Source organism: Pleurodeles waltl, chromosome 4_1, assembly GCF_031143425.1.
Source record: "Pleurodeles waltl isolate 20211129_DDA chromosome 4_1, aPleWal1.hap1.20221129, whole genome shotgun sequence".
Taxonomy (NCBI): domain Eukaryota; kingdom Metazoa; phylum Chordata; class Amphibia; order Caudata; family Salamandridae; genus Pleurodeles; species Pleurodeles waltl.
The window spans coordinates 71,102,140-71,128,157 of record NC_090442.1 but is presented as its reverse complement, the minus strand read 5'-3'; the positions used below and the strand labels follow the sequence as shown (position 1 = coordinate 71,128,157).

The 26,018-nt window shown below is 49.4% G+C and overlaps 1 protein-coding gene across 6 annotated transcripts in view; it reads right to left on the bottom strand.

Annotated features, from left to right (window-relative positions):
* Positions 1–26,018, bottom strand: part of PTPRF (protein tyrosine phosphatase receptor type F) — a 597,274-nt gene that overhangs the window by 419,936 nt on the left and 151,320 nt on the right. Inside the window, exon 1 of one of the 6 annotated variants that reach the window (XM_069227813.1) lies at positions 25,319–25,413. The exons of the other annotated variants lie outside the window; for them this stretch is intronic. The gene's annotated coding sequence lies outside the window, so the exon portion shown is untranslated. Of the gene's footprint in view, positions 1–25,318; positions 25,414–26,018 lie in introns of those variants that run through there. 6 annotated transcript variants of the gene reach the window in all.

Sequence of the window (26,018 nt, the reverse complement as noted above, 5' to 3'; positions counted from 1 at the left end):
CAGAATACTGCAGTGTTACCAAATAATGCTAGGATATTCTAACATAGAATGTTGAGTGATTACCATATAATGCTGGGACATTCTAACTGAGAATACTGCAATATTATCACCCATTGCTAAAACATCTAACAAAGAATACTGCCACACTACCAAATAATACCAGGATGTTCTGGCAGAGAATACTGAAGTATTACTAAATAATATTGAAACAAACTAACAGAGAATACTGTCTCATTATCAAATAATTCTTGGTTATTGTAACATTGAATGCTGACTCATTACCAAATAATGCTGGGACATTATAACAGACAATACTGCAGTATTACCAAATAATGCTATCTTATCATGGCAGAAGTGGCTTTTGTTATTACCAAATAATGCTAGCATAATCTGGCAGCGAATGCTGCAGTATTACTAATTAATACAATGATTCTTTCACCCTGGCATACAAGACCCCACACTGCACAGGATCTGTTACTTCCTCAAAGACCACACGCAGTCAGCCAGCCTCCCTACAACTTATCTGCCGCCAACCTCATCTGCGGAGTACCCACAGGATCATCTCTCAGTCCCACTCTTTTCCACCCCTATATGGCCCCGTTCACAAACATTATCTGGACCCACAGAATCAACATCATCTCCTCTATGCTGATGACACCCACCTTGTCTTAACCCTCCTTGAAGAATCTTCAAGCACTCGGCCACCTTTACCTCGTGCGTGCAGCATCCAGCAGCCGGATGAAGACCGACAGATTAAAACTCAAAATGGACTAAATCGATGTGGTACTCTTCAACAGAAAAACCTCGCGAGGGAAACCCTCCTGGTGGCCAGTGGACCTCTGCCCTACACCCTGCTGCCCCCCAAGCCAAGAACCTTGGAGTAGTGGTTGACAACCAGCTCACAATGACCAGCCAAGTCAACACAGTATTTCCAAGTAACTATAAAGTTTTCTTGCAGAGAATGCCACAGTATTGCTAAATGATATGGTACACTGGCAGAGAATGCTGCAGTATTACTAGATAATGCTAGTCCACCTTGCCAGCGAATGCTGCAGTATTACTAGATAATGCTAGTGTATCCTGACAGAGAATGATGCAGTATTACTAGATAATGGTAGTGTACCCCAGCAGAGAATGCTGGAGTATTACTAGATAATGCTGGGGTATCCCAGCAAAGAACAGTACTGTATTACTAGATAATGTATTGTATCACGGTAGAGTATGCTGCAGTATTACTAGATAATGCTAGGGTATCCTAGCAGAGAACAGTACTGTATTACTAGGTAATGCTAGCGTATCTCTGCAGAGAATGCTGCAGTATTACTAGATAAAGCTAGGGTATCCTGCCAGAGAATGCTGCATTATTACTAGATAATGCTAGTGTACCCTGGCAGAGAATGCTGCAGTATTACTGGTTAACGCTAGTATATCCTGGCAGAGAATGCTGAGTTATCAAACAATTTAGAAAGAACAGAGCTCCACACTACAAAAGATGGCAAACACACTACAGGTCAACCAATGGCTGTGCCCCTTCCCAGAGTGCACCAGTCCGAGCAACTATGGCATGTGACCAGGTACTTGCTACAGGCAGATCACCCCCACCAAACCTCCAGAAGGGGTGCCAAAGCCTACAGGAACACAACTGAAGGGAAGAGGAACAGAAAACAGCTGGCACGGAGCCAGCCATAGGTGATAAGAACGCGCACAGCATGTGGGAAAGTTCCCAGACAAAGCAGAATTGTTGCTGGGGTTGGCAAAAGCCCTGGGTGCCAGGATTATAAAAAAACATTCCTCTGCATTTTTGGTTTCAAGCCAAAATCAAACAAATAAATATAAAATCTCGACTCACCCCCACCTCCCTCCCAAGCCTGCAGGCCCAGTGAGTACGCCCAATGCCCACCTACTCCTAAACACACAACCCCTACATGCAAGGCCTCCAGCTTACCTTGCAGGGTCATTCTTACTTCAGTAGCAGACTGACAAACAGGTGCCCTAGGAGCTGCGGGCACCAGAGTCCACCCATGGAGCACCATCCTAATACTGCGCGGGCACTGGTCTGAACCACTGGGTACTCACCTGGTACCAAGGCATGTGCCAGCTTGGTACTTCCATGCTCCAGCCCCGGTACCACCCCCTTCACTGCTTCAATTAGATGGTACTGTCTGGCTAGCTCCAGTGCCACCCAGTACTGCCTAATACTTTAGTACCGCTAAAACACTACTCCTGTGGTATTTCAGTACTCCAAAAGTACCACCCCTGAAGAGCTCTGGAATACGTGGGTACTATAGTAGAAATATTGGTCCCGCTTTCAAGAAATAGCACAGAAAATTACCCAGGCGGGGATTGCTGATTATATCAAACATTTATATAACATACATCACCAGCTCCGCCGATACGTGGCACTTTAGAAATGGCCATCTAGCCATCTATCTCTCTGTGTATCTATCTGTGCATATACTTATCTCTGTCCCTCTATCGATTTCTGTTTATATCTGTTTCTTTGTTCGCCGTTTGGGGGGAAAAACTAATAAAAATGTGCCGAAATTAAACAAAAAAACACAGGTGTCATTTTTTCGCAAAGGAATAAACCTTTGGTAGCGACCTCAGAAGCATGAAGTCAAGGCTGACTCTGCTGAGATTCGGATCTGTAAAAATTGAGGTTTCAGCAGGATTCCTGTAGCTAGCTCATCAAGTCACTTTCACGCGCCATTAACCCACAGAGCTATCTTATCGGGCAACGCCATCGGAGACAGTGGGTGCTGGCGCCAGGACGTGTACAGCGCCTCCCTGTGCAGCCTGCCAGCTGCATGCTTCATCCATCCATCAACACTCCACACCGGCCCCGGACTTTCCTAAGCGGGTGACAGATGTGTCTTACAGACACGCGATAAGCCACGCCCACGTCGTCACCCGCATCACAGACGAGCATTGGGGCCTTCCATCTGTAAAACAGTGGTACCATCCACTTCACGTCATTTTCCAACCACGGATAGAACTGTAAGGGTTACTACCGGGCACGGTTCAAGTATTTCTCAAAAGCAAGATTTGTTTTCCTATAAAGTTGCACTGTTTCATTTCTGCCAAGGCCCGTGTGTTGTCTGACTTTAACCAAAGCCCTCGTAGGAACAGACCAGACTGCTATTGGTTATTTTGATTTCCAGGACGAGGGGCCTTACTGCTCTGGGTGGAGGCAATTTATATTCTTACCATTCCAGGAATAAAAACCTGTGCCAGCGGTCACTGGGGGGGGGGGGGGGGGGGGGGGGCTCCACATGCAGCCCTAGGGAGTAGATTACCCTACCTGCCACCCCATTCCGGTGGCTTAGATCCTGAAGGCTCACGAGCCAGACTCTGACTTCACTGGAGTCCCGGACGCCGCTTTGAGCAGACAGGAAGTAGCTCGTGAAGCTTCCGGCACGTCACCAAGCTAAGTTTTAGATGTCACACGGCAGTCAACGAGGATGCCCGATGCACATGGCGGGTACCGTAGTTCACTTAGTGCTTAAAACCATGCGGGGTTCGACTATAAAGAGTTAAACCCATGATGCACCAAACGGAAACATCTTGAAGCCTTGGAGGACGGCCCCAACTGGAAATCGCAAACCAGAGGTGTGAAAGGCAGTGGTAATAATTACCGTTGGGCGGATTCAAGCATTTCTCTCAAGTGTGTAAACCTATGTAATCCCACAGGTACATCAGTCCGCTAAATTAATAACTTGAGCAGCGCTTCATACCGCGTCTAAGCACTGTAAGCAACATACATGACTAGTTTCCAATATCATTTACCGACTTGAAAAGGGTGGAAGGTGGAGGACCCTTCTGGTAACCCGAGGTCCAAATCACCGCTTTTCACCGGCGCGGAGCGCTCAACTCACCGAGTCAGCAGAGTGTGAACAAACCGCAAAGTCCTCTGGGATCCACACACAACCACACACTGCTTCACACAGAACCACGAAGGGATTTTATCGGCTCTACCCAAGTTAATCTCCCACTAAACAGTTACCCAGTGTGTTCTAACTTCGCCACCCACTAGTCAACATAACTCGTTCTGATATTTGTTTCTAAGTGTCTTTTACAAAGTTTTAACACATCCCTGGCTCTGGAAAGCAAGGACGCTAGAACAGTAAATATCTTTAAAGCGCACTGAGGCCATACAAATAGTAGAAATGTGTTTACCAATGCACAGAACAGAGCCTGGCAGCTTGGGGGGGCTGATGGGAGGGGTGCGCAGGGGTGGGGCTGTGTGGGGGGGAGGGGAGGGGGGAGTGCGCTGCATGGCCCTATGTTGTTTCTTCTTCTTCCTTATTTTGGGCATTCTGCTGTTTCTTTGTGGTGTTTGAGCGCTTTATATGAGGACATGAAGTTTAATATAGCGCAAACTCAATCAGAAGAGCGCTTTACATAACTACACATATATCAAAAACTCGTTCGGAAGAGCGCTTTACATCACTATGTGAAGTTACATGTAGCGCAACCTCGTTCTTATTTTAATTTACAAACATATTACTCTTGTTACCCCTCCCTCATACCCTGATTGCACAGCGTAAAACCTTTATCAAACGGGCGCTTTTCAGGTGCCCGAAACATATTGGGGATGTGTTGAATTGAACATTTTGGGGTGCAGTACCTTATGCAGCCAAAAGAGGTCCCAAGGGACGCCCAAGGACAGCCTGCAGTAAACGTTGCAGGCTTTTTGCAGCCAGCATATTACATGTATGAAACCGTTAACGTAAACATGTTGCGCATGCTTATATGTCACATGCTTTACTTAATCTTGCATTCTCTAGGAGTGTCTGCTCTCTCCATGATTTTGTATTAATTTTTTTTCACAGCCAGCATATTAGTCTCGTCTCCCCTCCCTCATAACCTATTTCCCATTATCTGGTCGTCCAGCGCCACAAGGTCATATGTATGGCAATAGCGCTATGCAAATATCAGAATTCCACTGCGCGCACAAAGAAAAAAAAAATGTTGTTCTCAATGCCAATACCTCTAAACTTCGCAAATGCGAAACCAAATGCATTGGAAATGCTTGTTTTTATTGCCTTGTGTTGCCGGGATAGGTGGACCAGCAACTTTTGCCAGTAATTCAGCCACAATTAGGACCCAGCTGCGGATTGCAAGAGGGGAGGGGAGGAGAGACAGAGGTCGAAGGGGAGGAGAGTCGGGGTTGGAAGGGGAGGAGAGAGAGATGTCGAAGTGAGGAGAGACATAAGTGGAAGATGAAGAGAGATAGAGGCTAGAGTGAGGAGAGACAGAGGTGGAGGGTGAGGAGAGACAGAGGTGGAGGGTGAGCAGAGCCGGGGTGGCGGGTGAGGAGAGACAGAGGTGGAGGGTTAGGCAAGACACAGGTGAAGGGGAGGCGTGACATAAGTGGAGGACGAGGAGAGACATGGGTGGAGGGCGAGGAGAGACATAGGTGAAGATGAAGAGAGACTTGGGTGGAGGTGAGGGGAGGTGAGGAGAGGTGGAGCTGAGGAGAGGAGGGCGAGGAGAGACAGGCTGAAGTGTGGAGGTGAGGAGAGGAGGAGACGGCGAGAAGGGGGGAGAGATCCCTTCCCCCCCACCCCAGCGTAAGGTACCGCCCCCTCTGTCAGGCCCCGCCGGGGCAGAGGGCCGATCACTGCCCGCATCAGCCGTCGCCCGAGACCGCTCCCTCGTGGATGACTGACCCTCTTACTCACACTCGGGGGCTCCTTGGCCCCCCGCAGCTTGAGGGCCTTGCACTGGTGCAGATTCCTGCGCACAGGGACACAAACACCCCCACCCCATCTCAACGACTGCGTCTTTTTCTACCCTCTTTTCACACCCACACCCCAGCCTTATTTTTTTTTTTTAGGAGGTCTTTGCCCATTTCCACGCTGGAGTAAATGTCGATTTTGCAAGTGGGACGCCGTTTCCAAGCCGAATGTGAATTTACTTTATTGAAACTCTGCTCTTCGTGTAACAAAATATACTTAGTGTTAAAATAAACCCTCCAATTTGGGGCGATAAACCGGTGTTTACCGACCGGAAGCGCCGCGCAGCAGCGCCCCCCTCCGCCAGGAAGGAGGGAGCCTCGCCCGGGGCTGTCACAAGAGAAGCGCTTGTCCGCGAAGATCCGCGGCGAATTCATCAAACCAGCCGGACCGGGGAGATGAAAAACCAACGAGTGGGACGGGTTCCGCCGGCTCAGTTTCCGTCAGCCGGACATTTACGGAGATTTATCGGGGGGCGGCCCAGAGAGGGGTGCGGGAACAACTCGGGCGTTCTGGGAAAACAAGGCGGGAGGGGTGGGAAACGGACCCACCCTGCGTGTGTGTCCCGAGCATCTGGGGGGTGCTATTCATATGAAGGCGGGGGTCAGTGCACTAACATACAGCCGCGCCACACCCCTCACCCGCAGGGTTGGTATAGTTCTGGACAGGACTCTAGATGGAAACCTAGAAGTGCAGGTACTCACTCTCTATAGTACCCGTTTGCTCCCGAGAAGCGCAGGTACTCTCCCTTTCAAATTGAAGGAGTGTAGGTACTCAGTCCCGAACAGTACCAGCCCATTGAAAGCACTGGTTCTGAGAGCTTAAACTGCCGTCCTGTGCATAGTTCTTGATTCCTCACCTGAGTACTGTGCATAGTTCTGGATTCTTCACCTGGAGTACTGTGCATAGTTCTTGATTCCTCACCTGAGTACTGTGCATAGTTCTGGAGGTTTCACCTGAAGTACTGTGCATAGTTCTGGATTCCTCACCTGAGTACTGTGCATAGTTCTAGATTTCTCACCTGGAGTACTGCGCATAGTTCTGGATTCTTCTCCTGGAGTACTGTGCATAGTTCTAGATTTCTCACCTAGAGTACTGTGCATAGTTCTGGATTCTTCACCTGGAGTACAGTGCATAGATCTGGGGGTTTCAGTTGGAGTACTGTGCATAGTTCTGGATTCTTCACCTGTAGTACTGAGCACAGTTCTGGAGGTTTCACCTGGAGTACTGTGCATAGTTCTGGAGGTTTCACTTGGAGTACTGTGCATAGTTCTGGATTCCTCACCTGGAGTACAGTGCATAGTTCTGGGGGTTTCACCTGGAGTACTGGGCATAGTTCTGGATTCTTCACCTGGAGTACTGTGCACAGTTCTGGAGGTTTCACCTGGAGTACTGTGCATAGTTCTGGAGGTTTCACTTGGAGTACTGTGCATAGTTCTGGATTCCTCACCTGGAGTACAGTGCATAGTTCTGGGGGTTTCACCTGGAGTACGGTGCATAGTTCTGGGGGTTTCACCTGGAGTACGGTGCATAGTTCTGGATTCTTCACCTGGAGTACAGTGCATAGATCTGGGGGTTTCAGTTGGAGTACTGTGCATAGTTCTGGATTCCTCCCCTGAGTAAAGTGCATAGTTCTGGAGGTTTCAGCTGGAGTACTGTGCATAGTTCTGGGGGGTTAAGCTGGAGTACTGTGCATAGGTTTGGAGGCTTCACCTGCAGTACTGTGCATAGATCTGGATTCCTCACCTGGAGTGCTGTGCATAGTTTTAGAAGCCTCAGCTGGAAGTATAGTCATGGCCACTGGAATTATGCAGCAGGTGAAAGGCCAAAGTATGCAGCAGGGTTGAGTAAATTATGCAGCAAGAAAAGCCAAATTATGTGGCGTAATGCTGCACATTTTATGATAGTATTACTTTGCTTTATTGACATTTTTATATACTTGTTACCAGTGCTTTAAATGGGCAGGTACTGTTCGGTACTGAGTGCCTGCAGTTCTTTAATTTGGAAGGGAGAGTACCTGCACTTCTAAGCACTGCTGCAATATATTTAATGAGAGAGTATGGCCACTTCTCAGGAGCAAACAGGTACTCTAAAGAATTGAGTACCTGCACTTCTATAATTCCATTTAAAGCACTGCTTGTTACTACAATCTAGGCATTGGTTGCACCTCATTTTAACATCCACATATAGCAAAAGGCAAATAGAGAACATTTTCAAGTGGCCTTCCATTGCGGGCAACATGTGTTACTACGTTTTAGTAACTTTTTAACCATTTGGGCTATAAACATTTTTTTTTGGTAATACATGCAGATTATGCAGGGGATGATGTTTTAGGTGGAAAATGCAGCTAAATTACAACTAAGCGAAAATCACCTCGCCTGCACAATCACATAATTCCAGGGGCTACGAGTGTAGTTCTGGAGACATCTCTGAAGTATTGAGTATAGTCTGGATTTGTCACCTGCACCGCTATATGTGATGCTGGACGCCTCACCTGCAGTTCTATGCATAGTTCTGGATTCCTCACCTGGAGTACAGTGTATAGTTCTGAAGGCCTCACCTAGGGTATGGTGTATAAACCTGGATACCTCTCCAGGAGGGTTGGGTACAGTCTTGAGTACTGTATTCAGCTCTGAAGGCCACAGCAGGAGTATTGTGTAAGTTTCTGAAAGCTTCACCAGGAATATGAAGTATAGTTCTAGAAGGATCAATGAACTATTGAGTAGAGTTCTGGATTCCTCATCTGCACAGTATACGTGATGCTTCCAGCCTCACCTGAACATCGATGCACATTCCTGGATTATGGTGTATTAATGTGGATACCACCCCTGCAGTGTTGTGTATAATTATGGGAGGCTTTGTCTGAAATACTATACTATGTTCTTGATTCCTCACTTTGCGTACTGCATATAGTTCAGGAAACCTCACCTGGAATATAGAGTATAGCTCTGGGTTATACACTCCAAGTACTGTGTATATTTCTAATTGACTCACCTGGAGTATTGTGTATAAATCTGAATACCTCACCTGACTTGTTGAATATAGGTATGGACACCTTGTCTTGAGTACTTTTCTCCATTCTGGAGGTTTCATCTTGAGTACTGCATATAGTACCGGAGGCTTCATGTGGAATAGAGTATAGTTCTGGATTCCACATCTCCAGTGCACTGTATATTTTTGAATGGCCCACCTGGAGTACTGTGTATAAATCTGGTACCTCACCTGCTGGATATAGTTAAGGACGCCTTGTCTTGAGAACTATACTCCGTTCTAGAGGCCTCACCTTGAGTACTGCATATAGCTCTAGAACCCTCACACCCTCGCCTCGAGTACTATACTCCGTTCTGGAGACCTCACCTTGAGTATTGCATTTAGCCCTAGAACCCTCACACCCTCGCCTAGTCTCGAGTACCATACTAGAGTTCTGGAGGCCTCACCTTGAGTACTGCATATAGCTCTAGAACCCTCACACCCTCGCCTTGTCTCGAGTACCATACTAGAGTTCTGGAGGCCACGCCTTGAGTACTGCATATAGCTCTAGAACCCTCACACCCTCGCCTTGTCTCGAGTACTATACTTCGTTCTGGAAGCCTCACCATGAGTACTGTATATACCTCTAGAACCCTCACACCCTCGCCTTGTCTCGAGTACTATACTCCATTCTGGAACCTCACCAGGAGTACTGCATATAGCTCTAGAACCCTCACACCCTCGCCTTGTCTCGAGTACTATACTCTGTTCTGTAGGCCTCACCAGGAGTACTGCATATAGCTCCAAAACCCTCACACCCTCGCCATGTCTCGAGTACTGTACTCCGTTCTGGAGGCCTCACCTTGAGTATTGCATATAGCTCTAGAAGTCTTACCTGGAACATTATGTCACCTTCTGGAGCCTCACCCGGATGCCTCAAAAAGCACATTAATGACCCTCATCATGAATGACTGAAAAGACCTCTATAGTGGAATATATGACAACATCTCCAAGCACCGATTCCTTGACTACGACCAACACTTTACGGTACAAGTTACAGGTGTCCAGGACCAGTGGAAGGATGGGCTCTCTGAAACAACCCAAGGTGTTCCCCACAGCCTGTATAGACTTCACCCAGAAGAGTGGGCAGGAGATCCTGAAACGCTGATTGTGTGGCATGGCAGATGCATCCCAGGTCACAAGGTGCTACACCCGAAGTCCTTCCCTAGGATGGGAGGGCAGGCATGGCAAAGGCACCTTATAAGGACATGTGCCCACCAACTAGAAGACTTTCTGTTCCGCAGGCTCAGAGTAAATTGTGAAATCACTGGGGGTGACCTAAAAAGCAGGGCCACTGGAATTATGCCATTGTGTGGCTGCGGTGATTTTTGCAAAATCATAGATTTGCCGCATTTGCGACACACTCCATCCTCCGCCGCATAATCAGAAAATTTTAACAAAAACTAAATTTGTCTCTAGCTCAAATGGTTCCTAAAAATCTGATAACACGTGTTGCCACACTTTTCAAAGCTGGGCCTTTCTGTTGCTCATTGCTATATCTGGGTGCTAAACTGTTACTAATAAGGTGCAACTAATGCCAGGAGAATGTTACCAAGGTTACAAATAACAAAATACTGAAGTAATACCAATACAAAAGGTGCTGCATAATTTACTCAACCCTTCCATATAATTGTACCCTCTCCTGTCGCATAATTCCATCGTCCCTGCCTAAATGTGACACGAGCACATAGTAGTTTATCCATGGGTCTTTGCCACACAATTAGAGCCCACCTCTCTACTCCCGAAAGCTTAAATTGCAGGTCAGCACTCATTTCCACCACTTAGGAGGGATGACAAAACAATGGGTGGATTTCAAGCCTTGCCACCATTGCTCACTCATATCGTTGATGGCTCTATCCACCACAGATGGTAATCACCAGCCCAGCAGCGGGGTACCAAGAGTGACAACTACGAGTAACTGGATGGCTGGCCAGCCGGAGGAGCCATTGCCACCAGTTTCTAGCTCTCGGAGGCCAGGGGCCAAAGGAACCTAGAGATGGAAATCACATACTGCAGGAGGAAGCCATTATTACAAACAGTCTAAAAAAAGGACAAATCCTGGTAGGCAATAGTCCTTGTCCTTGCATCTACCATAGGAAGTCTGTGGCGGACAATAAAATCGGTAGAGCTTTCCTGGGAGTTTGGGGAGAAGAAAAAAGAGGTTTCAGGGTACAGGTGGGGCGGGGGCTGTCTGCTGACCGTCATGTAGCTATTTTATGAAATATGCTGAATAATATGTCAAATCAGATGAAGATTAATCCCAGACAGATAAATATGAATGTACCCCAGCTCCTATTAGATGTGACCAAGACTTCAGAGTTCGTCCAGGATACTAGGCCTTCTAAGAACCTACAGGTTGGGATTGGAGGTCAAAGATTAACAGGAAGGATCTCGGTCATGGTTGGAAACTGTATGCTTTCCTGGACATCGAGGCTGCCATGATATATATACATACATATTGAGGTAACCTAAAAAGGCGAATCTGGAATAACTTTCAAATCCCTTGTTTTGGTACAAAAAGTGCAAGTCAGATGACATAGGGACGTACTTGTCTTTATGCTTAACTGTTACAGGAATCCCAGAAATTTTATGTCCGGCACGATACCAGATCCACAGAGACCATATTTTCATGACCACGGAGGCCTCCCATTCACTTTCATCAAAAAAAACTTTTGTTAAGAACACCGCCGGACCCCCACCTACGGTGCTGAAATGATGTCACTGGACAACACTGGTTAATGCTGAGGCATTCGTGCCTTCTCACAAGCTTGGATAATGACATCACAAATGGTTTTCATTGACTAACAAAGACTAAAAATGCCCTATTGAAAATCAATGGCACCAATTGCTTCCACGGGATGGCTAGCCCCCATCTTTGTGTCAAAGTTATTTGAGATTCATAGTTCCAGAAATGAATGCACTGGGCCATCAGTGTCTACATACAAGCTTTTATTTGTGTGTGGGTTAGCCCTCACCTTTATATCACCTTTTGGGGAGGAGGTTTTAAGGGACATACCTCTAGAACTGATGAGGCTGCACCATTCTGACTTTTTTTTAAGAGCTTAAATTTGTCTGCCTGCTTAATACCGTATGTATTACCAGACACACTCCTTTTTTAAGTGCAATATGTGGCTGGCAGGAAATGGCATTATCTGTGACAGCGTCGGTGCCAACCTCCTTAGCACCTTGACTAAAGAGGCCCCCTGTGCTTGGGCCCAGGTACCACTGGAGAGGGAAGGAAGCCTCAGTCTGAGCCCTGTGTGCCCTCTGCAGACCCAGGGCACAAAATCCTGTGGCAGCAGAGAGAGGATGGAAGGTTCCACATTTGAAACCGCTGAGGGCTTCCTACAAAAGAGAGAAAAAAGCCAGATTGGGGGAGGAAACAACATTGCCAAAATATTTAAAAAAAAAAAAAAAAGGTCCATGGGCTGACACAGTGGAGTAAAACCTGTGCACCAGCCAAGGTTAGACCTAGAAACCAAGCCTGTCAGTGGCAGCTTAGCAGTGGGAGACCGAGCCCAGGGAGACACCGTGCCCAAGCAGGCCCAGGCTCCGGGCTCCTTTAAGACGCCTGTGCAGTGTGGGGGACAGTGTAGCTGCCATGCCTGAAGAGGCGCAGCGGTGTCCCCCGAACAACTGACGCTGTTCCTGGCTGACAGCCCTACTTAGAAGGTAGGTGGGCACTCCTGTCAAGGCCTGCCAGCCTGCGCCACCCACACACCCTGCCAGCCCCAGCTGTTGAATCCTGACTGCCAACTGCAGCGGAAGAGATTCCCCGGAGCGCGCGCCGTCCCCCCAAAGGCCTCAGCTCGAGATGGCTGCGCGCCGTGCGCTCTCGCTGCGCCATTGCGCATCGCCTTCTATTGTGGAACCGCGCTGGAAGGCCTGTGATTTGCACACGACTGAAGCCTTTTTACCCCTCTCTCTCCCAGCATCCTCCTTGACTGATATAATAATTTGTAAGTATCGCTTCGGGTGGAAAAAGGCAGAAGCTCGGCGGTGACGCACTGCTGGGGCTATTTTAAACCTGCATGGGCGGTGGTGCTCCTTGAGGCGCGGCCCCTGCTCCCGGGGGTCCGTGGAGGTAGCGTTAATCTTGTACCGAAGGATTTGCATCATCCATGAGTGGGTAAAAACACATGTGCGCGGTGAGAGCCTCAACCCCAGGACGATCTGTGTGTGTACCTGCCTCACACCTCCAACTCGGTATAGCGCCTCGTTGGGTTTGTGGCTACAGTGAGAGCGCGGCGTCAAAGTCCTTGAAATTTAAGAAAACGGTCATGGGTGTCCTTTAGGGATCGCCAGGTGCCGCAGCTGCGACTCCTGGCTTGCCCCCTCGCACCCCTGGAGGTGGCAAATTGAGTGCCTGGAACAACGCATAATTTGACCCTCCTGCCGCATAATTCTAGAGGCCCTGGTAATGGGTGCTCGGGAGGGGGGAGGAGTTATGGGCTCTCGGGACATGGATTGAAATTTAGGAAGGGTAAGGGCCCTGGTTATGGGTGCTCGGGAGGGGGGAGGCGTTATATGATCAGGGAACATGGTTTGAAACTTAGGAAGTCCATGGTAAGGGCCTTGGAGTGGGTGAGCGCTGTCAGGGCTTCTTGTTCGGTTCATTAAAGCCTCCAGCTGGGCTCTGGGCAGGAGCGCTGCCGGCCTCCAGAACATGTTTTCTGTTTCTTGTAAAAGTATCTGATGTGAATATTGTGGTAAATTACCGCCGCTTCCAGTTTTAGAGTCCTTTGTCGGGGAGGCATTTTTGTCGAGCGCAATAAGAACTGTAAAAGTGATACCTTCAAACAGCTTGTTTTTGTTTGGTAATAAAAAGAACCCACGCTTTCCAAAGATAGCAATGTCTCTCCCATGTCTCTACAAATGTGTTCATGTACCTGCATCATTTAAAGGTCTCTCTCACCACCGATGTGTTCATACCCCGGAAGTATTTAAACGTCTCTCTCCCATCTTCCCTTCCTCTAATACTATGCAGATCCCTGGCCTCTTTTAAAGTTTCCTATATCTCCCCTCTGTAAGACGAAGTATGTACGAGTATCCTACGCCCTCACCCTTCCTGTGTTCATACCCCTCAAGTATTTAAATCTCTCACATCTCCCCCGTCCAATCCCCTTCTCATATCCTTGAAGTATTGAAATCTCTCCCCCTCTTCCTCCCCTGCTCATATCCTTGAAGTATTGAAATCTCTCCCACTCCTCCTCCCCTGCTCATATCCTTGAAGTATTTAAATCTCTCTCATATCTTCTCTTCCTCTCCCCTGCTCATATCCTTGAAGTATTTAAATGTCTCTCCCATATCACCCCCCCCCACCCGCTTAGTTCATACCCTTGACTTATTTCAATCTGTCTTCTGTCTTATATCTCCCCCTCCCCTTACCGTGTTCGTACCTTTTAAGTGTTTTAGTCTCTCTCTGGACCCCCTACCTTACCCGCTGCACCCCCACACTGCAGTGCCTGGGAACAGTTTAATGTCTCAGCGCCACCGGAAGCAAAACCTTCAGTGACACTGGAGGCCGAGTTGGGGGTGGCGCACAGCAACACATGGAGGGGGTAGAGGGTGGCCTGACAGCAACACCTGAGGCCGTGGGATGGTGCACAACTCCTGTGAGCAACACACCACAGACCAAACGTGAAAGTGCCTCAAGCACCTCAGAACAACACTTGAAAGAAAGCTCAGCGCGCATGTGAAAAACACACAACACTGGTGTAAAAGTCACTAGTGTACACATCGATAGTAACATCATTAGGGTGCGCGTCACTAGCGAGCACACCAGTAGTGAGCACATCACAAGAGTGCATGTCACTAGAGAGCGTGTCACTAGTGTACACGCCAGTGGAGTGCACATCACTAGAGTACACGTCGCTAGAGTACACGTCGCTAGAGAGCACATCGCTAAAAAGCGTTTCACTAGTGTACACGTCAGTAGAGTGCACATCACTAGTGTACACGTCAGTAGTGTGCACATCACAAGTGTACACGTCAGTAGAGTGCACATCACTAGTGTACACGTCAGTAGAGTGCACGTCACTAGTGTACACGTCACTAATGTACACGTAACTAGAGAGCACACCACTAGAGTGCACACCACTAGAGTGCACAACATTAAGTGCACATCACTACTGTAGACATCACTAGAGTGCACGTCACTAGTGTACACTTCAGTAGAGTGCACGTCACTAGTGTACACGCCACTAGAGCATGCGTCACGAGAGAGCACACGTCACTAGAGTGCACATCATCAACGCAACGGGGGACTCACGTAAGCAACTGCATCATTCCTCACACTTACATTTTTTCAAAATAAACGATATTACCCACATCATCTCCTAGCATTCAGTTTGCCATTAACTGAGCTACGGGCTGGAAAGACCCGGGGGGGGGTCATTTGTGCTTGGGGAAGAAGTAATCGCGTGTGGAAAAGGCGGGAGGAGAAAGGGCTCCCTATACGAATGCTAAATTTTATTTAGGTGGGATTCACGGGGCGCCCGGATTACATCTCCTGGAAGGGGGGGTAGGGTGGGGGTTCCTGAAGGATGTGTGTGTGTAAGCGGGAGGGGGCAGGAGGTAACTCCCCGATGGGAGGCGCTTTATGGTGACTGACCCCCCAGGAAGCCATGCCCTGGGGAGGGGGGTTTCAGACATCCACCACTCATCCATACTCGGGTGACAGAGGAAAGACCCTAAATGCACCAGACTGCTGCCTCTGTGAGAATAGGGGACTCCCTCAGTGCTTAATTTGGGCCGGTGGTGTCCGTTGCTCGGCACTGCCACTTAATTGTAAACACCCACGCTTATGGCAGTCTGCCACATGGTGGCAATGTTTGACTAATTTAAAGATGGACACAATAACAGTTGTTTATCACTTCAATATATATATATTAAAAATTTGTGATAACTGCGGACAAGCCATTCTGACAGCTCTGGCGCCCTGGAGTAGTTTGAATCCTCACGCAAGTAAGAGCGTGACGGTTAGTACTTGAGTGGGTACTCTGCCGGGCAGGGGCAAAGGGGGGCCCTGGCACTTTAAAAAATATATATATATTTATAAATTAAGCACTGGACTCCCTCCTGCAAGCCCAGGAAGGTGAGGAGGAGAGAGGCGCCCCCTTGGGGAGACCTTGGCAACCTCACTTACTGGCTGTATAGTAAGGTGCGCCCCAAAACCCAAATTGCTTCTCCAAGTGTTTGTTTACTCAATCTTACATACAGCGAACACTAACCAGAGGCGCTTTACAGTAAAATCAGATCATTCCATTGGAAGTATATGTAACCAGGTAAATGAAGTGTAGCATAAAACTGAGATCAGGGTGCACCCCCTCAAAGCGAGGTTCAGTGTGAAATCTATGTCCGACAATGTCTGGTGGAGAGATGGGACATTGAGAGTGAAATGTCTTTTTAACAGAAGGTACTTGGGTTGGGATTTAAAGATTGTGCTTGACCTTGCCATGTGTAAGGTCAGAGGTCGCCAGTTATTAGCCCTTCCAGAAAAGGACTGAGCCACAAATCACTAGTTGCTATAGTTGAGGTGGTGGGAGCCCTGCTTCCGCATTCTGGGATGGTGTGCACCCCCAGATCTCTTTAGCTGGGTATGCAGGTACTCCGGGGTTAAGTTTTGAAGTGCCTAGCGAGGGAGTCAGGCAGGTTTGTAAGGGGTTCTGGCTTCAGTTGGAGCGCTTAGAGCCCTAGTTATTCCCTCCTGGCCCTATAGGCACCTCTGCATGTAATGTGTCGGTATAGTTGTATTCTCTTACAGGCCACCGGTGTGTCAGTACATCTGGGATGACCTTGTCAGGTATGAGTTCAAGAACGGGCTGTCCAGTCCCATTCTAGAGTACGCGTGGGCACCGCCTGCACGGCTGTAGTGGGGACAACTTGTTACCTTATGTTAATAATACTTGCTAAAACGCACATTCACCAGTGGTTTCTTGGCGCCATCAGAACTAGTAAAGGCCTCTAGCTCTAGAAACCAATCATTTGAGAACTGGTAAAGACCTCTCGCTACATAAACCAGACATAAGGTAAAGACCTCTAGCTCCAGAAACCAACCGTATGAAAACTGGTAATTACCTCAAGCTACATAAACCACAGATACCAGAACTGGTAAAGACCTCTAGCTCCAGAAACCAACCATATGAGAACTGGTAAACACCTCTCGCTACATGAACTAAAGATACGAGAACTGGTAAAGACCTCTAGTCACATAGACCAAACATACCAGAACTGGTACCGATCTATGGCTACATAACCCAAAGATACCAGAACTTGTAAAGACCTCTAGCTCCAGAAACCAACCAGACGAGAACTGGTAAAGACCTCTCACTACATAAACTAAAGATACGAGAACTGGTAAAGACGTCTAGTTACATAGACCAAACATACCGGAACTGGTAACGACCTATGGATACATAACCCAAAGATACCAGAAATAGTAAAGACCCGAAGCTCCAGAAACCAACCAGATGAGAACTGCTAAAACCTCTAGCTACATAAACCAAGCTTACCGAAACTGGTAAAGACCTCTAGCTACACAAACCAACAATACGAGAACTGGTAAAGACCTCACGCTATATAAACCAAACATACGGGAACTGGTAAAAACCTTTAGCTATATAAACCAGACATACGGGATCTGGTAAAGACCACTCACTACATAAGCCAAAGATAAAAGAACTTGTAAAGCCATCTGGCTACGCAAAATATACACCTCTGTCTGTGACAACACACGTGCAACCACAGATATACACACAACGCTTCTCCCTGCTGAGGGTCTAGCCGGACTATTAGATAACGCAGGGGGCACAGAGCACTGGGGTTCTCCCCCCCCCCCCCCCCCCCCCCCGCACGCCAGGAAGAGACGGAGCGTTCAGACTGATATCAGCATAGCGCCTGAACTCTGGCAATGACGCCGCGCTAGTGAAACGCTCATAAGATAAACCTGGGTCTATCAGCGCCTCGCGCCACACGTGGAACCTGTCGATGCAGATAAGCAGCCTTCAGACGGGATGAAGCCTCGGAAGTGAAGAAACCTTTCAGAATGTCAATATCTATCCGTCCGATCACTCACTCCGGGAAAGCGCTTGAGTCTCTCAGTATAAAAACTGAAATATTGAATCAATAAGGCGCTCCCGTGCCAGACTTTAGACTTCCTGGCTGTCCTCATGAGGCCCAACAGCTGGATTCACTCCAAATCTTATTCCGGGCCATGAGATTCCTGATCGTGGCACCAGTTGCATTGCCCGGAGCTGAGGATGTATTGTATGGGCCCCTAATACACCATTCTGACTTCGAGTGCGTTAGGCAGAATGCGGATGATTTATAATGGCCATGGTGCAATATACGGGCTGCCTGTGCGTTACATACACGCTTCAGGTGTATTCTATGCGACGCAGATGCATTATGCGGACCACAGATGCATTACACTGACCTTAAATGCATTAGAACGACGACAGACCACACATGCATTACACTGACGACAGACCACACATGCATTAGAAAGACCACATATGCATCATACAACAAATGCGTCATACTGGCCACAGATGCATTAGAAAGACCACATATGCATCATACTGGCCACATATGCGTCATACTGACCACAGATGCGTCATACTGACCACAGATGCGTCATACTGGCCACAGATGCGTCATACTGGCCACAGATGCGTCATACTGGCCACAGATGCATTAGAACGACCACATATGCATTACACTGACCATAAATGTATTAGAACAACGGCAGACCACAAATGCATTAGAAAGACCACATACGTATCATACTGACCACAGATGCATCAGAAGGACCCCAGATGTATTACAAGGACCCCAGGTGCATTAGAAGGACCCCAGGTGCATTAGAAGGACCCCGGGTGCATTAGAAGGACCCCGGGTGCATTAGAAGGACCCCGGGTGCATTAGAAGGACCCCGGGTGCATTAGAAGGACCCCGGGTGCATTAGAAGGACCCCAGGTGGAAAGACCCCAGGTGCATTAGAAGGGCCACATGTGCATTAGAATAGCCACAGATTCATTAGAAGGACCACAGATTCATTAGAAGGACCACAGATGCATTACACTGCCCAGAGATGCATTAAAAAAAACACAGATGCATTAAAAATGCCACAGATGCATTAGAAAGGCCACAGATGCATTAGAAAGGCCACAGATGCATTAGAAAGGCCACAGATGCATTAGAAAGGCCACAGATGCATTAGAAAGGCCACAGATGCATTAGAAAGGCCACTAATGCATTATACTGATGACTGATGCATTACACTGCCAAATGATGCATTAGAAGGACCACCGATGCATTATGCTGCCAACAAATGCATTGGAAAGACCACATATACATTACACTGCCCACATATGCATTAGAAGGACCAGATGCATTATGCTGCCCACAGATGCACTGTACTGACCACAAATGCATTGCAAAGACCACAGATGCATTGCAAAGACCACAGATTCATTACACTACCCACAGACAAATTAGAAAGACCACAGATGCATTATAATGGCCACAGATGCATTATAATGACCACAGATGCATTAGAAGGACCGCAGAATCATTATACTAAACATAAAAGCATTATAATGAATATGATCCAATATAAGGATTGCCTGTGTATTATATTGACTCTTGATTCAATATATGGTCTTTGGATGTGTTAGATGGGTTGCTGATGCATTATACTGTCCGCTGATGCATTATGTTGACTCAGATCCAATAAACTGCCTGTCAATACATTATACATGCTGCTGGCACATTATATTGACTCTTGCTTTAACACAACGGCTTCAAATGTATTACACTGGCTCGAATGTATTATACTGATCGCAGATGCATTATATTGGCTATGATCCAATATTTTGACTGCCAATGCATTATACATGCAGCAGACGCATTGTATTAGCTCTTCTTGCAATATATGCACCGCAGGTTCAGTATACTGCTTACCTGTGCATCATACTGCTCTCAACACATACAGCCTGCAGGTACAACACAGTGGCAGCAGACGCTGTACATGGGCTTTGGGCTCAATACATGCGCTTTGGAAATAACATAAGGGTTGGAAATGCAAAACACAGTCAAAGAGTGCATTATACAGGCCCTGGGTGCATTATATATGCTCTGGATGCTTTACATAGGGACTGGGTGCACTGCACAGTTTCTGCATGCGTTACATGCATGCTGGCTGGCTCTTAGTTAACAGACCTAGGATAATATTAATGCAATATGGAGCTCCTGACTCGCATATGAAGCTGCGTGTGAAGGAGTGGGGTCCCAAACTCCAAAGAGTGCCTATGCAGACAGCCGAGGGGTCTAGACACAGTTAAAGGGCCCAATGCATCAGCTGGCTGAGCAAGGGAATGCTGGGTAAGCATCATTACTTTGAGGAAAGGACAGTTCCTCAGATGACATGGAAACTAGGGTGCTGCAGCAAAGACTTAGATGCCATACATAGGAGCATGCACAAGAGCTGGCCACAGAAGGCATAGCTGTGCCTCAGATTCCGAACCGTTGCAACAGATGCAGCCGTGGAAGCGGAGGGCCTCAGAGGCAGTAGTGAGGTACCACAGGCTCTACAGGAGTCCCCGATGAAAGTAGAGAAAAAAGGAGGGACTTGATACCACAGCGTACTGTGTGTGCAACTGTGGTGCTGGAAAAGCATGCGGCAGGCTTTGATGCAGTAACCATTAATACACTTCTTGCAGAGGTGCCACAGCAGCACGTCTACCTCCAGTGTAAGGCTGTGCAGTAGAGGGTCCTCCAGGTGCTGCAGCAGGGCTACGGATGGAAGACCACCAGATATCACAGCATGACATGCATGCAACTGTGGTGTCAGGAAATTATGCAGCTGGCTTGGATGCAGTAACCATAAATACACTACTTGCACTGGTGCAACAGCGGTAGGTCTGTCTGCAGTGTAAGTCTGTGCACTGGAGGGTCCCCCCTCCCAGGTGCATCACTGGGGCTACAGATGAAGGAGGAGTCACCAGATATCACAGCATGCCATCCATGCAACAGTATGTGTCAGGAAAGCATGCAGCAGGCTTGGATGCAGTAACTACTGATGCACTACTGGTACTGGTGCCACAGCAGCAGGTCTGTCTACAGAGTAAGATTGTGCAGTGGAGGGTTCCTCAGGTGCTGCAGCGGGGCTGTGGATAAAGGCTATCACCAGATATCACAGCATGACATGCATGCAATAGTGATGCCAGGAAAGCAAGCAGCAGGCCTGGATGCAAGAACCATAGATGCACTACTGGCACTGCTGCCACAGCACCAGGTCTGTCTGCAGTGTTAAAATTTGTAGTAGAGGTTCCTCCAGGTGCAGCAGCGGGCTGTAGATGAAAGACCACCAGATTCACAGCATGCCATGCAAGAAACAGTTGTGTCAGGAAAACATGCAACCAGCTTGGATGCAGTAACCGGTGATGCATTGCTGCCATTGTTGCCACATCAGCAAGTCCGCCTGCAGATCTGCAGTGTAAGGCTGTGCAGTGGAGGGTCCCCCAGGTGCTGTAGAGGGGCTGTTGATGAAGGAAGAGCCACCATATGTCACAGGATGCCATGCATGCAACAGTGGTGTTGGGAAAGCATGCAGCAGGCTTGAATGCAGTAACTGCTGATGCACTACTGGCACTGGTGCCACAGCAGCAGGCCTCTCTATAGAGTAAGAATGTGCAGTAGAGGGTCCCCCAGGTGCTGCAGTGGGGCTGCAGATGAAGGAAGGGCTACCAGAATCACAGCATGTCATGCATGCATCTGTGGTGTCAGGAGAGTATGCAGCTTGCTTGGATGCAATAACCATAGCCGGTAACCGTGGATGCACTACTGGCACTGGTGCCACAGGAGCAGGTTTGCCTCCAGTGTAAGGCTGTGCAGTAGAGGCTCCCCTAGGTGCATCAGAGGGGCTGCCGATGAAGGACCACCAGATAAGACAGCATGCTATGCAGGAAACAGTGTCCTGAAAGCATACGGCAGGCTTGGATGCAGTAACCGTTGATGCACCACTGGTACTGGTGCCACAGCAGCAGGTCTCTCCACTGATGAAGGAGCAGGCATCCGGAACCAGTTGCAGACCTGCATGCACCAGAGATGCTTCAGATGCGGCTATGGTACCCCAAATACAGAAGTGATGCCTTGGTTAAAGCAGCGGAGGCCCTGATGCAGGGGCCCTGCTACGAGAATACAAATGAGAGGGCCCTTGTCAGGTCCCTCACTGGGTTCTAAAAGCAATATCCGAGCTCCAGGTGCATTATCTGGTTCAGGATGCAGCATGAGTCAGATGCAAGAGGACCGCAGACAAACAAGCGGGTTCCCACGTGTAGCAGTGAGGTCCAGAGTGCAGTGCCTGGTCCCAGGTGTGGTCCAGCAGCCCAAGGTGCATTATCTGGTCCCTGATGCAGTGTGCAGACCTGGATGCAGCAGACCTACTGAAGATGCAAGAGGAGGACTACAGGTGAAGGAGCAGGCTCCCACATGCAGCAGACATTGGCAGGGTGCAGTGCCTTGTCACAGTTGTGGAAGACGAATCCCTGATGCATTATCTGGTCCTGGATGCAGTGTGCAGACCTGGGCGCAACATATTCCAGACACAAGAGCAGGACTACAGATGCAGGAACAATCTCCCCTATGCAGCAGAGAGTCCCATGATGCAGTGCCTGGTCCCTGGTGTTGCAAAGGAGCCACTGGAACATTAGTTGGCCTTAGATGCAGTATGCAGACCTAGGTGCAGCACACTCCAGCTTCAAGAACAGGACTGCAGATGAAGGAGCAGGCCCCCAGATGCAGCAGAGAGTCTCAGGATGCAGTGCCTGGTCCCAGGAGGATGTAGCATACCCCGGATGCAAGAACAGGACTGCAGATGAAAGAGCAGGCCCCCAGATGCAGCAGAGAGTCTCAGGATGCAGTGCCTGATTCCAGGTTTGGTACAGGAGGCCTAGATGCATTATGTGGTCCCGGATGCAGTGTGCAGACCTGGATGCAGCATACGCCAGATGCAAGAGGAATAGAGAGGAAGGAGCAGGCCCCCAGATGCAGCAGAGTCCCAGGGTGCAGTGCCTGGTCCCAGGTGCGGTACAGGAGGCCTAGGCGCATTATCTGGTCCCAGATGCAGTGTGCAGACCTGGATGCAGCATACTCCAGATGCAAGAGCAGGACTACAGAGGAAGGAGCAGGTCCCCAGATGCAGCAGAGAGTCCCAGGGTGCAGTGCCTGGTCCCAGGTGCGGTACAGGATACCTTGATGCATTATCTGGTCCCAGATGCAGTGTGCAGACCTGGATGCTCCAAACACCAGATGCAACAGCAGGACTACAGAGGAAGGAGCAGGCCCCCAGATGCAGCAGAGTCCCAGGATGCAGTGCCTGGTCCCTGGTCCCATGTGCAGTACAGGAGGCCTAGACACATTATCTGGTCCCAGATGCAGTGTGCAGACCTGGATTCAGCATACACCAGATGCAACAGCAGGACTACAGAGGAAGGAGCAGGCCCTCAGATGCAGCAGAGTCCCAGGATGCAGTGCCTGGTCCCAGGTGCAGTACAAGAGGCCTAGGTGCATTATGTGGTCCCAGATGCAGTGTGCAGACCTGGATGCAACATACACCAGATGCAACAGCAGGACTACAGAGGAAGGAGCAGGCCCACAGATGCAGCAGAGAGTCCCAGGATGCAGTGCCTGGTCCCAGGTGCGGTACAGGAGCCCTAGAAGCATTATGTGGTCCTGGATGCAGTGTGCAGACCTGGATGCAGCATACTCCAGATGCAAGAGCAGGACCACAGAGGAAGGAGCAGGTCCCCAGATGCAGTGCCTGGTCCCAGGTGCGGTACAGGAGACCTAGATACATTATCTGGTCCCGGATGCAGTGTGCAGACCTGGATGCAGCATACACCAGATGCAACAGCAGGACTACAGAGGAAGGAACAGGCCCCCAGATGCAGCAGAGTCCCAGGATGCAGTGCCTGGTCCCAGGTGCGGTACAGGAGGCCTAAATGCATTATCTGGTCCCAGATGCAGTGTGCAGACCTGGATGCAGCATACTCCAGATGCAAGAGGACTACAGAGGAAGGAACAGGCCCCCAGATGCAGCAGATTCCCAGGATGCAGTGCCTGGTCCCAAGTGCGGTACAGGAGACCTAGATACATTTTCTGGTCCCGGATGCAGTGTGCAGACCTGGATGCAGCATACTCCAGATGCAACAGCAGGACTACAGGTGAAGGAGCAGGCCCCTAGATGCAGCAGAGAGTCTCAGGGTGCAGTGATGGTCCAAAGAGGATGCAGCATACCCCGGATGCAAGAGCAGGACTGCAGAGGAAGGAGCAGGCCCCCAGATGCAGCAGATTCCCAGGATGCAGTGCCTGGTCCCATGTGCGGTACCGGAGGCCTAGAGGCATTATCTGGTGCCGGATACAGGATACAAACCTGCATGAAGCAGACATACTGCAGATGCAAGAGGACTAGAGAGGAAGGAACAGGCCCCTAGATGCATCAGTGTGTCCCGGGATGCAGTGCCTGGTCCCAGGAGGATGCACCATACCCCGGATGCAAGAGAAAGACTACAGAGGAAGGAGCAGGCCCCCAGGTACAGCAGAGAGTCTCAGGGTGCAGTGCCTGATCCCAGGAGGATGCACCATACCCCGGATGCAAGAGAAGGACTACAGAGGAAGGAGCAGGCCCCCAGGTACAGCAGAGAGTCCCAGGATGCAGTGCCTGGTCCCAGGAGGATGCACCATACCCCGGATGCAAGAGCATGACTACAGATGAAGGAGCAGGCCCCCAGATGCAGCAGAGTCTCAGGGTGCAGTGCCTGGTCCCAGAAGGATGCATCATACCCCGGATGCAAGAGAAGGACTACAGAGGAAGGAGCAGGCCCCCAGATGCAGTAGAGAGTCCCAGAATGCAGTGCCTGGTCCCAGGAGGATGCACCATACCCCGGATGCAAGAGCATGACTACAGATGAAGGAGCAGGCCCCCAGATGCAGCAGAGAGTCCCAGAATGCAGTGCCTGGTCCCAGGTGCGGTACAGGAGGCCTAGAGGCATTATGGTGCCGGGTACAGGGAACAAACCTGCATGAAGCAGACATACTGCAGATGCAGGAGGACTACAGGTGAAGGTGCAGACTCCCAGCTGCATCAGAGAGTCCCGGGCATACAGTGCCTGTTCCCAGGTGTGGTCCAGGAGGCCCAGGTGCATTGGGGGCAGCATTTAAACTTTTGACGTCCACTGTCCTAAGTTATTTAAATGTTTCTTCCCTCAAATCCTTTTGAATGTATTCCCAGGTGTTGCCTTGAATCTACGGGTGCCCTTTCCATCCACTCTCACATCCCCTCACAGAACAGAAATCGCATTGAATATCCGTCATCAGACGCCCCCTCCCAGATTGCAGAGGGTCAAACCGTGCGTCATCACGAGATGGCTAAAGCCTGTAAACCATAGTATGTAAAACAGCTATAATTTGTTTGTTTTTTTAAGAAAAGAAACGCGAGGCGTGTGCATGGACGGAAAGACAGAATGGTGACTTTCTGAACAACATACCTGGGAAATGAGAGATTTTATTTAATAGGGCGGGCGGCGTCTCTCTGCCTGTTCCCCTGGCACCTCCGAGCCGAGAGCGCTGCGAAGCCAAACACACGGGCCACTATGGCAACCAGCGAGGTAGTCCAAAGAAGAGAGGCCCCCGCCCCCTCCCCCGAGGCCCCCCACCTCCCCCCAAGGCCTTCGCCGCCTCGCTTGTTCTGCTCCTTTAGAAGGGGCTGAATAGCATTTCCGAAGCTGCAAAGTGGTAACCAGCCCCACGGGCTGGAGAGGGGCGAGGAGGGGGGAGGGCACAGGGCGGGGGGGGACTGCAGGGTACGTCGAGCCAGAGACAGGAGACGGAGGGGAAGAGCAGGGGCGAACATGGGGGGTGCTTGCTGGTGGGTGAGGGTGCGGGGGGCTGGGACACAGAAGAGGGAAAGAGAAGGGGGGGTCCAACATGGGGGATAGGGAAAGGAGGAGTGGGGGGGGCGTGGTATAGAAAAGAGGGCAGGTGGAAGAGGAGGAGAGATGGGCAGAGGGGGTGATTAACGAATATGTGGGTTCAGGAGAGGTAAAGGAGCGGGAGCTTTTACCAGACAGGAGCTGGGTGACACCGGAAGTGACGTGGGACACCAGCAGCTAGCGGAAGCTCAACTATCAAAGACTGAACTTCTCCTGGTCACAGCAGCTTTGAGCATTGTTCAAAAGTAGCATAAAG